Below are 16,898 nucleotides of genomic sequence, written 5' to 3' on the forward strand. Positions count from 1 at the left end.
TTTATTCAGCAGATGAATTGCTTGGTCATGTCGGTTTATGTAGCTATTTATAGCTTCAGGATGATTTGCAGTCAGTTTGGAGACTTGGTAATTATTAATTTTAGGTAATGACATTGAGACTAAAAATACATTCATTTTTATTTATTAATAGTTTGGATTTTGCTATTTTTAATAACATTCTTTGTGACATAGTGCCTTATTTAGTATTTTTGTCATGACATGAACATCATTGTAGATGGCATCCTTGTCTAATTTGTCGATGGCACGAAGGTGAAAGGCAAAATGACTATTCTGGAAAGGCAGCATGGAGAGGTTGAGAATTTTTGGGCAAGTTGGAGTAATGAACTCCATTTTAAAAAGGTGAAATATTAATGGGGTGAAAATAAAGCATTTACTTGGTTCTGACAACAATACCTTCAGAAAGATAAGGGAGCTCTTCGTAGTCCACCTGACTCACAGCTGTAAGAACAGCCAGTAAATGAGGTTCCACCATTTTAGTCTGTATGTATGGCGTGTTTGGAGCAGTAGAGAACTGAGAGGCTCAGGGGCCCCTGAGGAGCTGGGACTTCCCAGTCTGGGTCTGGAAAGTCGGGCATTATCAGGATCAGACAACCTCAGGGATGCCTTCTCTCTCTCATGATCCCTCTTTTGGCCTTTCTGCTTCCCTCGGCGTATTCTGGAAGTTCTCCTCTGACACGTGACATCATCTCTAAATCCCAGAGAAAGCTGGTTTGATTGACGTGGCTGCTTATCATCTCACTTCTGGCGCAGGACTCTTGCACAGAGCTACCTCATGGATCATCCACCAGCCTCTGTGGGGCATCCCTGCATCAGATGCCCACCGCGGTCCAGTCAGTGGCCACCTCTGCTCAAACCACAGCTCACCCCCGCTTTTCGGAGCAGCAGGCTGTGGCTGGGAAGTTTACGTTAGAATGTGAATCTGGATATGTCTCCAAAGGCCAGAACTGGGACCAATGAGTGAAAGCTACAGGAAGCGGTGTTCAGCCTCGTACAGAGTCCCTTGAAATGGAAAAGGCCATAAGCAGATAGGTGGTTGGATACAGTGACCTTCTAGGCCCCCTCCAATTTCCAAAATCATGTGTTTTTATCTTTATTGCCACTCTTTTATTTCTTTCCAGAAAGGTCTAATGAAAACCATCTTTTTGCATTATTACTAAAATGAGCCATGAAGAAAATCCTGCCACCGTATAATTAGGATAGGCCTAAGGTGTCAGAAATAATAGTGTTTTTGCCTTAGCCTCTTAAATAAAATATAGTTCATATGTGGAATATTTGTAAATTGGATTTTATTATAGTCAATAACAATGCCATTTAAAGAAAGGGGATAATTTACATAATGTAAATGTAATGGGGCAGCAAACTACAACAGGGATACTACTGCAAGACGGTTGAAGGAAAGTGTGAGGATGTTTGATCATTTTTTTCCAAATGAATTGTAAACGATGTTCCAGATACTTCAGTTAGGCTTTTAAATTCAGATTCATGATGACCTGAGTCAGTTAGGGCAGATATTGGTGGCAGATCTTCAGATAGTTTCCCAAGCAACTGAAGTCTCTAAAGTAGTGTAAGTAAATCTCACTGTTCAAACTATTAATTTGGAAGTGTGTGTGTGTGCACATGTGTGACATAGTGAGTGTGTGTGTGTGTGTGTGTGGTGTATGTGTGGTGTGCATATGTGTGGTGTATGTGTGTGTGGTGTGCGTGTGGTATTGTGTTTATGTGTGTGTGGTGTGTGTGTTTGTGTGTGGCGTGTGTGGTGTGTATGTGGTATATGTGTGGCATATATGTGGTGTTTGTATGTGTGTGGTGTGTGTGGTATGGTAGTATGTATGGCGTGGTGTGTGTGTGTGTGTGTGTGTGTGTGTGTTGTGAAGGGAGAATAAAAATCATTCCATAAAATGTTATTCCTGTCACAAACAACAGAAATTAGCATTTAATCTGAGAAAATCTGAAAGCACCAGGAAGACTCCAGGATGCCTCTTCTCCCACTTGCCAGCGTGAGAATGCACCGTGACCAAAAAAGACAGAAGCCAACACCGAATGGAGTAGCTTTACCTCCAACTTTCTGTTAACTGTATTCCTCCCAGGAAATACATGGTTAGGAGAGAGACTAGCTTTGTTAAAGTTCTAGTTCCCCCTTTCTGGAGACAAGACTAAGCTCACTTGGCTTCAATTTCCTCATCTGTAAATTATAAATAAACTATTATAATAATATTAGTTGGGTCTGAGAATTTTGTGAGGATTGAAGCACTTCTTAGCAGGGTCCAGCTCATATGAAGTGCTGTCATTTAGCTAGTAGGATTCTTTCTTATCTTTATTATTCTGTAAGGGGTGGGAGGCCAGAGAGCCTAGTGCTGGTGTGGCTCCATGTCTTCTGGTCTTACCGGCCCAGCTGGAGAGAATCTTGTGTCCAGTTGACATACCTCCCCCAGAAGACTTGATTCCGTCCTAGTGGTGTTCTTTTGCTTGGACCTTGCCTATGTCACTGTACTTCTCAGAGCCTCAGTCTCTTGTTCTCGAAAATTAGGGCATGGTTTAAGTTTATAGGGTTTTAAACTTTGGATACTAATAATTTAAATCACATTTGTTTTTTTTGTTTGTTTGTTTTGTTTTTTTAAGATTTTATTTATCTGTTTGACAGATAGAGGTCACAAGTAGGCAGAGAGGCAGGCAGAGAGAGAGGGGGAAGCAGGCTCCCCACCGAGCAGAGAGCCTGATGCGGGGCTTGATCCCAGGACCCTGGAATCATGACCCGAGCCAAAGGCAGAGGCCTCAACCCACTCAGCTACCCAAGTGCCCCTAAATCACATTTGTTTTAAAACAAACGAGTTATCAAAGCTGCAAACCGTTAGGGAGACACCGAATGTTAGGGAGAGGCCGAATGTTCAAGCTAGATGAGCCATCTGGAAACATCTTCTCTGACTTTGTGTCTTTGGAAGAAATGCTGATTTCATGTCAGGGATTTATCTGGCCTGGACGGAGCCAAGCCAGCAATACTTTCTACAAGCTCCCCCGGTGCCCGCAAGGTTGAGAAGCACTTAGCGAGCCCAAGGTCAGACCCTTAGCGCTGGGAGCAGGTCTAGCACTCCCACCTCCTGCTCACCTCGCTGCACACTGACCCCAAGTTTTGGTTTCAAAGAGGTTTTCTGAATACTCTTTTCTGTGACTTTTACCATTTCTCTTGAAAGTGAGGTATTAAGCAAACACAATATTCAGCGCTTCTGTAAGGTGGTTTCCATTTAATGAAGGCTTCATTCCCCGTCTTTCTACCTTAACCTTGTGCTTGTTTTCTTACGGTGATGTGTTTAGCAACCCCTTTTATTCCCAGACACTCTTTTCTCACCACCTTCAAAGCCACCTCTAAAATGTAATTGCATTGCTGAGTTCCTCCCTGACATCGTCAACCTTGATCAAATACTTTGCTTGTCACTGTTTGTTCTTTTCGGTCGGTATTAGATTCTTCCCAGGCACAGCCTGTGTGCTGATGTGATTGTAAGGCAACCGGTATTCCCATGAAGTATTAGAGCAGAATAAGATCAAGTGCCTTTTTTTCCCTCTTTAATTTGTGTGCACAGTTGTTTCCTGCTGTTCAGGGGTCATTCAGACTCCTATCCTACGCTAAAATATAACTGGAATTACGTTACCTGTTTTCATTACCTGTGGCCAATAAATAGATTAAGGTCTTAAGACATTGATGTTCTTAACTACAGAAATTAATCATGGAATTTAATATGTATTAAGTTCCCCCTTGTCAAATTTAGTAGGATGGTAGAATGAAATATCGGCTTGATAGAATTAACTAACCCAAAACTATTTACACTCTTCTGTGTTTTGGTTTTTTTTTTCCTATTCAGGAATCCTTGTGATAATCTTCCTCAGCACAGCACCCACTGCCCTGTTTGCTGAAGACTTTGGCCAAAGCTACTCTGAGCTGTTGGCATCATTCTGAGAAAAGGACAGCTTTCAAGCCTCAGGGAAACGTTCAGGAGGCTTTGGGCCCCAGTGGATCTTCTAAAGGTGAGAGCGAATCAGTTTTCTCTTTGTCTGTAGAAATCTAAATGAGCTGTTCTGTGTTCTAAAATTGACTTCTTGGAAAAGAGTGTATGAGGAAATAGATTATTGAAAATTCTCTGCAAAGAATTGAGAGCTTTTCTTTTTCAGGAGAATTTTTTAGTAGCTATGAAGGAAATCAAGTGACTATTTTGATGCAACAGGAATTTATTTGAAGTTGTAGCTCTGATCTAAGAAGACTTATTTGAACACACACGCACACCTGTGCACCTTGAAAAATCAATAACATTTCTCTTTTAGAGGAGTTTCTTATGTATTTAGGGTTTCTGAGAGCCTTCATACCTGCCTTGCCCTGCCTTTTAGAATTTTTTTAAGGATAAAACAAAATAGTATATATGAAAGCACTTTGTAAACCATGAAATATTATTTGTGTAAGTAAGAAAAACAATTACTATTTCCAAATATTTGAAATCCTCCAAAATACTCTTATACCCTCCAATCTATTTTTCTTTATAGTTTGATTCATTTTGATTTTGATTTTTGTAAATTTCGCTAGGATCTCAAGAAGCAAAAGTAGTAAGTCTTCACCTTCAGGGAATATCTGTCGAATGCAAGAGACAGACACGTAAATAGCTCTGACCAACTCCAACACGATGAAAGTGTATTGAGAGTGCATCAAGGAAGGAAAAAGACATTGAATGCAGCCTGTGGCCAGAAATTCTGTGTGTAAAAGTAGGCTTCTTGGAGGAGGTGACCCCTGAAAGGGCCCTTGAAAGATGAGTAGGAGTTGGCCTGGTGGAGTGGAGGAGGGTGTTGCCGGCAGGAGCGGTGGGAGAGGTGTGAAGCCTGCATGCAGAAGTAGTAACTTGTTCAGGGTTGTTGAACCACAGGTATGAAGTGTGTGTGTGTGTGTGTGTGTGTGTGTGTGTGTGTGTGTGTAAGCACTGAGGGTTTTAAGATGGCGGCCATTGGTATTTTAGGTATGTTACCTCAGAGAGACTGTAGAGAAGCACCTGGAGGTGAGCAAGATTGAAGGAAGACTTCTTTTGGGTGGATCTGGTAAAGAGATGAGAGGATGAAATTAGAGAAGAAGCAGTGAGGAGTAGAGGAAGAGAGCTTTGACAGAGCTAGATTGTGCTGGATTTGGCCATGGTTTGGGCATTGGAAGTGAGAAAATGTTAGGACCTGGGATTCTCAGGTTTCTGACTCCCATGACATAAAGGGAGTTTAGAGGGTAAGCAGACCATGTCTTGGGGAGGAGAGGACTTTGAGGTATACACGAGACATCTAGGTGGAAATGTGCACTGGGCAGCTGGAAGTGTAGGCACGGAGGTTAGGGGAGGGTTTCAGGCCAGAAATATTGACTTGGGAGTTACAGGCAATAGTTAAAAATCTTTTTTGAAATGTAACTTTGATTTTGTACTTAAGCTTTCAAAATAAGTCAGATAGGAAATAGACGAAAATCATGATTTCACTTATATATGGAATTTAAAACCCCAAACAAATGAACACACACACACACACACACACACACACACACACACACACACCCAAAAAGAGACTCACATATGTAGAGAACAAATTGGTGCTTGTCAGATGGGGGGATGTGGGGAGATGGGTGCAATAGGGGGAGGGGATTAAGAGGTATAAACTTCCAGTTACGAAATAAATAGGAGCACCTGCGTGGCTCAGTTGTTTGAGCGTCTGACTCTTGGTTTCGGCTCAGGTCGTGGTCTCTGGGTTGTGACATCGAGCCCAATGTGGGACTCTGTGCTGTGTGTGAAGCCTGCTTGGGATTCTCTCTCCCTTTGCCCCTTCCCTCCACAGCCCCCCAACTCTCTACCTCCCTCTCTAAAAATAAATAAAATAAAATAAAATACATAAGTCATGGGGATGAAAATGTACAGCATAGAGAATACAGTCAATGATATTGTACTACTGTTGTTTGGTGAGAGATGATGACTACACCAGTTGTGCTGAGCATTTCATACAGTGTGTAACTGTTGAATCATTATGTTGTACACCTGAAACTAGTGTAACATTATGTCAATATAGTTGAATAAATAAAATGACTCGCTCACACACTTAAAACACAACTCACCACATTCTCAATTTCCATTTCATTTTGACTCGATCCATCATTTCATTTGTATCTATAGTTATTCCTTGTATTTTCTTTTTTAAATATTTTATTTATTTGACAGAGAGAAATCACAACCAGGCAGAGAGGCAGGAGGAAGCAGGCTCCCTGTGGAGCAGAGAGCCCGATGCAGGGCTTGATCCCAGGACCCTGAGATCATCTCCTGAGCCGAACGCAGAGGCCCTAACCCACTGAGCCACCCAGGTGCCCCGTTCCTTGTATTTTCTTGGTCTAATAAATTAGGGGGCCCCTGGGTGGCTCAGTTAATTGAGCGTCTGACTCTTGATTTCAGCTCAGGTCACGATCTCAGGGTTGTGGAATTGAGCCCTGCATTGGGCTTCGTGGCACGCACCAGGGAGTCTGCTTGAGATTCTCTCTCTCCCTCTCCCTCTTGGTCTCCCAGACCATGCTCATGCACCATGAGCACACATGTGCTCTCTCAATAAATAAATAAATAAGGATCTTTTCCTAGGGACAAATGTAGAGATTTTATTTGTTTGGTGAAAGGAAATTTAAACCAGTATTTATTTATTTTATTTTTTATTAACATATAATGTATAATTTGCTTCAGGGGTACAGGTCTGTGACTCATCAGTCTTACACAGTTCATAGTGCTCATCATAGCAAAAACCCTCCCCACTGTCCATCACCCAGCCACCCAATCCCTCCCATCCGCCTCCACTCCAGCAACCCTCAGTTTGTTTCCTGAGACCAAGAGTTCCTTAAGGTTTGTCTCCCTCTCTGGTTTCATCTTGTTTCATTTTCCCCTCCCTTCCCCTATGATCCTCTGTCTTGTTTCTCAAATTCCTCAAATCAGTGAGATCATATAATTGTCCCTCTCTGATTGACTTATTTTGCTTAGTTCCATCTACATCTGGTTCCATCCATATTGTTGCAAATGACAAGATTTGGGGGGTTTTGATGGCTGCATAATATTCCATTGTATATATACACCACTTCTTCTTTATCCATTCATCTGTTGATGGACATCTAGGATCTTTCCATAGTTTGGCTATTGTGGACATTGCTTTAAGCCAATATTTAAAAACAAAACAAAACAATGAAAACCCCAAGATTTCAGAGTTGTAAGCCAGTGCCATTCTTCATTTGAATTCACAGTATTTACAGAAATTATGTAAGGAACATGCTTTGTTTTTCAAAGGGTAATTCTTTTTCTGTTTCTCTCCTGGTTTCTTATCTAGTCTTCACCTTCAGTGCTCTGCCCAGGATTCGAGCGTTGTCCGCGGGAGACGGAGCAGGATCTTTCCTGCCTTCTCCAGGGTGCGTCAGGGTCCCTCCTTCGGGTTTTCCCAGCATCACGCAGCACATCATGAAGGGAGGTCATTATAACAGAGGCTTCACTGTTTCAGAGCAGTCTACCCCACTTAGACATTACTCAGAGCCTTCTTTGAGGGAATGTCGTGGGTAAAAATTTTAAATTCAAATAATACAGACAATCATACTATTTTGAGTGAATTTTATTTGATTACTATGGCTTTAATTAGCTTACTGACTTTTTCCCTTAAGACCTGTTAGAAAATCACAAAATGCCTCCTTTTTACTCTTTCTAGTCCGTTTCTTTACTATCTTTCCAGAAACTTCACAGATCCGCTAATCTATCACTTTCACTTTTACACAAAAGAAAATTAATTTGAAGCAAAATTAAGTAAATGACCTAATGCTAACAGCTAGACCCAGAGCCCTGGTTTATTGAAACTCAGGCTTCCCCTTCCACCTACTTATTTTCTTTTGTTCCACGTCTTTAGTGCACTGTGAGGTTACCTAGACATCTTAAAGTAATAAGAAATTGAATGAAGTCAGTCCGTTCACACCGATGGCATTTGCCCTGGCCAGTCGCTCTCCACTCAATAAACAGATTTGGCTTTATTATTTTAGGCCTTGGTGAATGTATTTGATTTTGTTAATTTAAAAAGTTTTTCTTGAAATATTTTATTTATTTATTTAACAGAGAGATTGAGAGTGAGAGAGGGAACACAGCAGGGGGAGTGGGAGAGGGAGAAGCAGGCCTCCCACTGAGCAGGGAGCCCGATGCAGGGCTCCATCCCAGGATCCTGGGATCATGACCTGAGCTGAAGGCAGATGCTTAATGACTAAGCCACTCAGGCGCCCCAGTTTTAAACTTTTTAAACATAGCTTTTGGTTGTTTTTGTTTGTTTTTGCTTTTTTTTTTTTTTTTTGTCTAAGCTGTTTCCACTACTGAAATGTAGGATCAGTGGACAATCAAAACCACCCATGTTTCAGTTCTAGTTTAAGAAACAGATAATCATCTCAATATTTGTCATCCAGCCAATTTTTCCCTAGTATGTAGTTTCTTTTTTTTTTTTAAGATTTTATTTATTTATTTGACAGAGAGAGAGAGAGAGAGCAAGAACATGCAAGAACAAGGAAGAGGGAGAAGCAGAATCCCCCCCTGAGCAGGGACCTGGGATCATGACCTGAGCTGAAGGCAGACACCTAACCCACTGAGCCACCCAGGTGTCATCCCCCCAGTGGGTACTTTCAGTCACAACAGTTTTGTTAGCCACATTTGCACACAGTTCAAGTACTGGCTGTGCAAGCCGGTTTCCAGTTTTATTTGCCCCTTTAAAAAAAAAATTATTTATTTATTTATTCATTTGACACAGAGAGAGAGATCACAATTAGGCAGAGAGGCAGGTAGAGAGAGAGGGGAAAGCAGGCTCCCTGCTGAGCAGAGAGCCCGATGCGGGGCTCGATCCCAGGGCCCTGGGATCATGACCTGAGCCAAAGGCAGAGGCTTAAACCACTGAGCCACCCAGGCACCCCTTATTTGCCCTTTTTATTTTATTTTTTTTATTTGACAGAGAGAGAGAGAGAGAGCACAAGTAAGCAGAGCAGCAGGCAGAGGAAGAGAGAGAGAAGCAGGCCCTCCACTGACCAGGGAGCCAGATGCAGGGCTCGATCCCAGGACCCTAGAATCATGACCTGAGCCGAAGGCAGCTGCTTAACCAACTGAGCCACCCAGGCACCCCTTATTTGCCCTTTTTATTTTTTATTTTTTTTTAAGATTTTTTTAAAATTTATTTGACAGACAGAGATCACAAGGAGGCAGAGAGGAAAGGAGAGAAAGAGGAGGAGAAAGGCTCCCCGCCGAGCAGAGAGCCCAGCTCGGGGCTCGATCCCAGGACCCTGGGTCATGACCTGAGCCAAAGGCAGAGGCTTTAACCCACTGAGCCATCCAGGTGCCCCATTATTTGCCCTTTTTAAATAAAATACAACTCTCATACATAAAAAAAAAAAAAAAGCATTCATTAATTATTTTAAAACCAACTCTTTTAAGGCCAAGGTATTTCTGATTTGGTCAAATACATTACAGTACCCGATGGATTTTGTGTCTAGAAAATGAATTTATGGAAAAGCTGAGTTGGTGTAGCTTAGATGGATGGCACATGCTTGCGAGTTGTAGGTGGTCTCAAGGACAATGGACTGTTCTCTGAAGTTCACAGAGTGGCCAGTCATTGCTGTGAGAGCAGTGGGCCATGAGTCGTCAGAGTGCGCGTATAGAGCCTGAGTCACTCATCCCAAAAGCTGCCAGTAACAAAAGGAGTTTACACTAGTGTGTGTGCAGGGCCCAAGAAATAGGTCTTCCTGTTTTGGTCTCTCCCTTTTATCGGTCTGTGCCTCTCTCTGCGTGTCTTTTTCTGTCTCATTCATGTCCCGTGTGCAAAAGACACAAATGAACGTGACGTCTCCAAAACGTGCAACCCGTGACACTTTGTGTTTATGGAACTGGTGTGGAAATGGTCTGTCGTGGGTATGGGAAGCAGGTGAACCTCCCTTCGTCTGGTAAGGGGGCTGGTTTAGGGAGACGTTGATACATTCGCCCTCTTCATAGCTTGGCTATGTGGACAGAAAAACAGCATGAACAAGGATGGACAGATATGGGAGCCACTGAAGACAGCCCAAGATAGGAGGATGGCTGGGAAAGGGTGCACCAGCCTTTCTCCCCTGTAGTTTGGCTTAGTCATAAGGTCTTCTCCTGAGCTCTCTTGCTGTGGGCAGGGCAGAGAATGCAACAGCACTGGCCGGCTGCTTTCTGCTCCCCTGCCAGTGTGGGTATTACAAGCGCTATCTTGCAGACAACACAGTGGATAGAGTTTATGGTAGCTGTGGAGTCACTACTTAAAAGTATTTCGAGTTTGGGGGGTGCCTGGGTGGTTCAGTCGACCAAGCACCCAACTCTTGATTTCAGCTCGGTTCGTCATGACCATGAGATTTGATCTCAGGGTCATGAGATAGAGTCCGGCATGGAGGTCCATGCTAGGTCTGGAGCCTGCTTACGATTCTCTTTCTCCAGCATCTGGGTGGCTCAGTGGGTTAAGCCTCTGCCTTCAGCTCAGGTCATGATCTCAGGGTCCTGGGATCGAGCCCCACATCGGACTCTCTGCTCAGTGGGGAGCCTGCTTCCCTCTATCTCTCTCTCTCTGCCTGCCTCTCTGCCTACTTGTGATTTCTCTGCCAAATAGATAAATAAAATCTTTAAAAAAAATAAAAGAAAAGATTCTCTTTCTCTTTCTCCCTCTGATCTCATCCCCCCACCCACACTCTCACGCATAAATAAATAAATAATAAAATAAAAATAAATAAAGTATTTAGAGTTTGAAATAGTTTCCAAGTATTGAAACCCTCCTTCTACCCAGTAGGTTAGAGCACAGAGTCCTGCTGGACGAGGGTTGTTGGGAAATACTCATGTCGGAAAGGAGAAGCAACAGGTGAGTTGCCAGGGTGAGACTTTGAACGGGCAGTCTGCCAACAGGCTCAAATCGTATTTAACAGTAAAATGTGTTACCCTCTGCCCTTCCGTGGTGTGGGATTTTAAAAAGAAAGGGGAGAGGAAATGCTGAGCCGCCAACTTTTGATACAAATTCAATTCCACTATAGAGGTCACAGACTACATCAGCAATTTGGGGGCCATTTTGGTGGAGGACAATGATGACGGATTTCTAATCAGATAATGTTGCTGCCTTTGAATTTTCACTCTTCACTGCCTTTCGTTGTTTGCGTACTTAGGAAATTATTCTTGATTCAGGTTTATTATTAACTTTCTGAACTCCAGCTTTCTGCCCTGATATCTTGCCGCTCACGTTACAATGAGCACGGTGACTGGAGAATTTATTTTTGCAGTCATTAATAGAATAGCAAGGCAGCATAATATGAATTAATGACTCCTCACATTTTCCCATCATATAAGCTGGATTCCATATCCCCTGGGATCTACTTCAAACTCATGCCCTGATAAATGATTCTTGCTCATTTTGGCTTTCTAGCTTTTTAAAAGCTTCTGCAGAATGGATACATAGCTAACAATAAAAGATAAACACGTTTGATTTTAAACTTGAAAACTGTTTCTGATCTCATTTGTAAAGTGGACAATGAAACAGAACTTCCACTTCATGATCAATAGCCAAAGTATTTGGGCTATTTTTTTGTTTTTTAAGCAAGAACCGTCCTGAGACAATTATGTCTTTTTAATACTGTTTAGAAAATAAAATCTGTGAGAAAAGATAGAGGATTAAAAAAAATTATTGAGGGTGCAGCACTACAAACAAGGTTTTTTCATCCCTTATATCATCTTTCACTTGGAGAACACGTATATTTTAATCAACCAGGACCGTTCAAACACAGCGACATCCACTTGGATAATAATTATGTTACCAGTATTTCAAATTATTCTCTGTCCTTCCTGTTACCTCTCTTTGCTATCAAAGCTTTCATGTTTTGTTCAGATTCACCATTGTAGTGTGTGCATATCCCATGGAGAAAGTGTCCTAGCAAAAGGACGGAGTCACAGAAATAGAGATAGGTTCCTCATTCACTGCACATGAGCTAAAGCAGTGTTTGTGGTCCTTTATTCCTGCTCAATCTTACTTATTTCTTTGGCATTAAAGCTATGCAACTTCTTTTACTTACAAACCTGTAAATAGGTACACAGACCTGTATCTGAAGTTGGGGATCAGAAAACACTCACGGTAGTTGAGCTATGATGTGCCACCCAGGTGCCCTGCCCACCCCTGAGGGGGACTGAGGCACTCAGTGAGGAGGGAGCACTCAGGGAGGACGAAGACACTCTGTCCCCACTTTCTGGGGGTATGTCCAGCTGCGAGCTCAAGGCTGGGTCCCTCCTTGCTGGCTGTCCTCAGTCTTTGGCTACAGAGAGTTGCCTCCTTAAAGGTTAGGCAGGGGCGCCTGGGTGGCTCGGTGGGTTAAGCCTCTGCCTTCGGCTCAGGTCATGATCCCGGGGTCCTGGGATCAAGCCCCGCATCGGGCTCTTTGCTCAGTGGGGAGCCTGCTTCCCCCCTTCTCTCTCTGCCTGCCTCTCTGCCTACTTGTGATCTATCAAATAAATAAATAAAATCTTTTTAAAAAAATGGTTAGACCACCCGACCTGGGGCAGCAGTGTACATTCAATGACTGGTCAGTTTGGGGACACAAAGACCCTTGCCCCAATTCAAAACAACTCTGCAGGATCTGTAGGGTCAGCCGGGGCTTTTGTTGTGGCTGTCCCACAGCCGAGCTTCTCCCTCTGCCTTGTCCTGCTTCGTTCAGGCCCCTGCCCCATACAATCCCTGCGTGGCAATCCCCATCTCAGAGTCTAACTCAAGGGAAGCCTGACCTACAGCAGCCATCCAGGGTCCATGTCACGCCTGTGTTTGCGTGAGTCCGTGATTGTGTATCTCTAGAGCACTGCGAGAAGGTCATAGCTTTGGAATCAGAATCAGGGTCTCTGACAGTCTGTCTGGCCCAGGCCCTTCCTGTGAAAAATGGAGATGACAACACCTACCTCTTAGAGTCATTGTCAGGATTTGGCAGTGTCCAGTGCCTGGACACTGGAAATGTTCATTAAATTTTACCTTCATTGTAATTACCAGCAATTTCTGACCAATTGGTTACGATACAGAATATATTTTTTATGTCATTTTTATTACAACATTTGCTTTGGTAGAGAGAAGAAGGTTAATAAAAGATGTATCACCTGCAAATTGAAATCATTCTTCCACATGGTTAGCCCCCTTTCATAAAGTGTGTGGAGAAGTCGGGCCAGGTTCCAAAGGGAACCTAAAGTCATTGAAGAGATGGGAAGAAAAGTCTATGAGTAAAAGTGAAAGATCTGGAATTGTTTAAGACTGGGGGATTCAGGTGTACATAACTCCCTTCTATCCTCAAGTAAGTGGAGATATTTTAAAGGGAGATACTCGACCTGTTTTATCCATGTTCACAGAGGACAGAACAAGAGAAAATGGACATAAATTAAAGGAGGAAGATATTTGGGTTTGTATCAAGGGAATTCTTCTGCTCTTGAACAGTAAGGCACGGAAAGGAGCTTACAGAATATACACTTAAAAAAATCTTCAAAGAAAGGAAAAACAGCATTCAGTCTTAAATCGCTGAGATGCTCCCCAGAGCATTTATGGAGAACTCTGAACTCTGTGGTTCTGTGACTTCAGACTTCAGAAATGATGCTTTCCAGAAACTCAAACACATGTGCTCTGTTTTGCAAATGGAAGATCACAACTATTTATCTACATTTATTTTCTTTATAGCTAAAATCTCTTACAGTATCTTTGAAAATGTCCATATATGTCTCGTATGTGGCCTTGTGATCATAAATCTTTTTCATTGGATAGGTGTCTTCCCGTAAATTTTAAAATCTTACAGATATCTCATAATTTTCGATCTTACTGTATGCCCTCTCTTTATATTCAATAAAATTAAGTCAAAATCTACCATCCTGAGTAGTTTATTTGTACCCAGTATAAGTTCTTTGGAGACTCAGATCTTGGGAGGACATTGTTAAAATATTCTCTTGAGTGTAACATCTTTAGGAAGGGCTTTCAAACAACAGCAGGAAGTCTGGAGCTTTAGAGAACAACTTTTTCAATCAATTAATTGCTCAGAGATAAGATTAGAGAGTGGATATGGGACTAGGGTTTTTAAACTAAATGCTCTTTGAAGACCTCAGTGTCAGAAGATAAGGGGAAGGCACTAAGAAGTTTCTAAATGATTCCTAAGTATATTGGATTTTACATTTTCTCCTTGGTGTGTCTTGTCAATACGAAGGCTCCGAGACAAGATAATGGAGATGAAAGAGCATTTTTTGGCAGCCAGGACGTCTGGCTCTGGTTCGGCCTCAGCCACCAGAGGAGCTGTTCTCTCATGAACTATGTGTACCTAAGCTTCTTTTGGATTTCCAGTTCCAGCATCCAATCTAGACGCTTATCACACTAGAGTACCTTCTTCCAAAAAGAAGACCAGATCTGAGAGCTTGTTCCCAGGGCCCCGTTGCCTCTTGAGCTAAAGCAGTTCTGCTTTCATTCTTCTTTAACTTTTTAATTTTTAAGAAACATACATAAATATAGAGATTTTGTTTCAGTTTTTGCTCAATTAAATGGATCCACTGCTAGAAAACTGAGTTTTAAAGGCATTCTTACTGATTCTCATGTCTTCAATATTCTCCCCGATAGAGCTCATTAAAATACCTAATTTAATTCCTTCTCTTACTGCTAAGCTAAGACTCGTCAGATGACTCTCTGTCTCATGAGAATGCGCACAGTTCTTAGCCCGGTGTTTCAGGCCACCCTCTGTTCTGCAGCTGTTGAGGGTACCTTCATGTTCTAACACAGGAGAATCTGGTACAGTGCCTGGCACTGCCTATCAGCCCGAATGACTCACCCAGTTGAGTTCCCTCTCTGAGTTTGCTCAGGGTCGTCCTTGCCCTACTCCTAAGCTACCTTAAGCAAAGCTCAAAACACTTTGGGACCTTCAGTCATTTATGCTTCATGATCTTTTAAATAACGGTGATAATGCTGCCGTTCTTTGTCCTTTGCAATTTACAAAGCACTTGGCATGTTGTTAATTACAGCCTCATGATGACCCATGAGGTAACTAGGGCAAATGAGTGTCTGTCAAACAAGAAAACTGAGCTTGGTTGGGGGGGCATGTGGGTGGCTTAGTTGGTGGTTAAGCCTCTGACTCTTGGTTTGGGCTCAGGTCATGATCTGGGGGTCCTGGGACCGAGCCCTGCATCGATGCGCTCCCCTCTGGGGGGTACCTGCTTAAGGGTTTTCTCTCCCTCTTCCTCTGCCCCTCCCCCCACTCACACACTTGTCTTTCTGTCTCTCAAATAAATCAATCAATCTTAAAAAAAGAAAGAAAAGAAAACTGCGTTTGGGGATATGCCTCCAAATCCTAATGCGAAACCCACAGCAGGCGCTGACACTCCGATTTTCGGGCTTCTGTTTTCATGTTGTGTATGCATGTTACTACAAACATGAGCTACAGACAAGCACCAAGAGCATCATCACCTGGGAGCTTGTTAAAAATGCAAAAGTTCAGGCCCCATCCCAGACCTGCTCAATCAGAATCTGCATTTTAACAAGATGCCTAGGGATTCATATGTACTTTCAAGTTGAAGTACTGTAAGGTAAGGACAATTTCAGCCCCTGCGGTAATAACATGAAAGGGTTCTATTTCTATTCCTGTCATTGCTGTCAAATCTTCTCTGTCAAATCTCCCTTCCCTTTGAAGAGGTTGCTAGCAGATCTGATAGATTTTTAGTGACTTTCAGGTTTTTAAAAGTTTCATACACTCTAGTCTTGCTTTTAAAGGTTCAGATTCATATGGAAATGAAAGCTTTCTTTTCCCGCAGCCCAGCTGTGCCCTTCAGCAATTTTTTTTTCCTGCTCTTAAGCCAAGTGTACCCCTTCTAAGCTCTGACTCTTACTGGCATATCAGGGAATAAGAACTTTGGTGGCCTCACTCAGTCGTCACTGAAACCCAGAAGTGAAAAGCAAGCACACATTCCCCAGCATAAAATAACCAAGAAATCGCAGGCTTTATTCATATATTTCACCAGTTGTCTTTGGCAAAATGGGAGTTAATAAAGAATGAGACTGTACTTCATTAAAAAGGAGCATTTTTCAACCTCTTATTCTTAATTTTTATTGAAATTTCTCTGTCTTCTTTAGCTAGAAAGCCAAGAGTTAGAGCTATTTGCCATGAGCCAAATGACTGCCCTTGTTGGAGATGGGACGCCATGAAAGCCCCTGGATTGTGTTCATTAGAATTCTTGGGGTCGTGCATCACCCAGTCCGGCGCTGTATTCTAGCGGACTCGCACTCCTTGTCTTCACCCCTGCAGTCAGAGTTTCCTTTGGACTCTCCTGGTGCCTCCTCCAGGTCTTGTTTGTTTTCACTTCAATGTGACAAGAAAAGGCAGCTTTTGTCTTTATTTCTGGTGAGCAGACTTCATAAATATTCATTAGCAGTTTCCCTTTCCAGCTACTATTTTTGTTATTTGTAATTTGTATTTTTTTTGTTATTTTTATAACTATTTTTGTTATTTGTAATTTGTTATTTTTAAATGAAATCAAAGGTGAAAAATAACTCCCAATTCTCATTTTAATACATTTGAGTTGTTAATCTTGATTTGGGAGGTTGTGAGCCAGACAGAAGTGACCTTTGAAGGCTGTTTTCTTGGGCTACATCATTCTGAGAAGGCTCAGTGTGTGTGTGTGGGGGGTGTGTGTGTGTGTGATGCATGTGGTGTGATGTGTGTGTGGTATGTGTAGTACGGTGTGTGTATATGGTGTGTGTGTGTGTATATGTATATGTGGTGTGTGGTGTATGTGTGTGGTATGTGTGGTGTGGTGAGTGTATGTGGTGTGGTGTGTGTGGTGTGTGTGTGTGTG

At 42.4% G+C, this 16,898-nt stretch overlaps 1 protein-coding gene across 1 annotated transcript in view; it reads left to right on the plus strand.

Moving 5' to 3' along the window:
* LOC111155259 (neuronal cell adhesion molecule) overlaps positions 1-16,898 on the plus strand; it is a 287,921-nt gene that overhangs the window by 54,252 nt on the left and 216,771 nt on the right. Inside the window, exon 2 of the mRNA XM_022515369.1 lies at positions 3,876-4,038. The gene's annotated coding sequence lies outside the window, so the exon portion shown is untranslated. The remainder of the gene's footprint in view (positions 1-3,875; positions 4,039-16,898) is intronic.

Source organism: Enhydra lutris, unplaced genomic scaffold (genome assembly GCF_002288905.1).
Source record: "Enhydra lutris kenyoni isolate GAN:26980312 unplaced genomic scaffold, ASM228890v2 scaffoldscaffold40, whole genome shotgun sequence".
Lineage (NCBI taxonomy): Eukaryota > Metazoa > Chordata > Mammalia > Carnivora > Mustelidae > Enhydra > Enhydra lutris.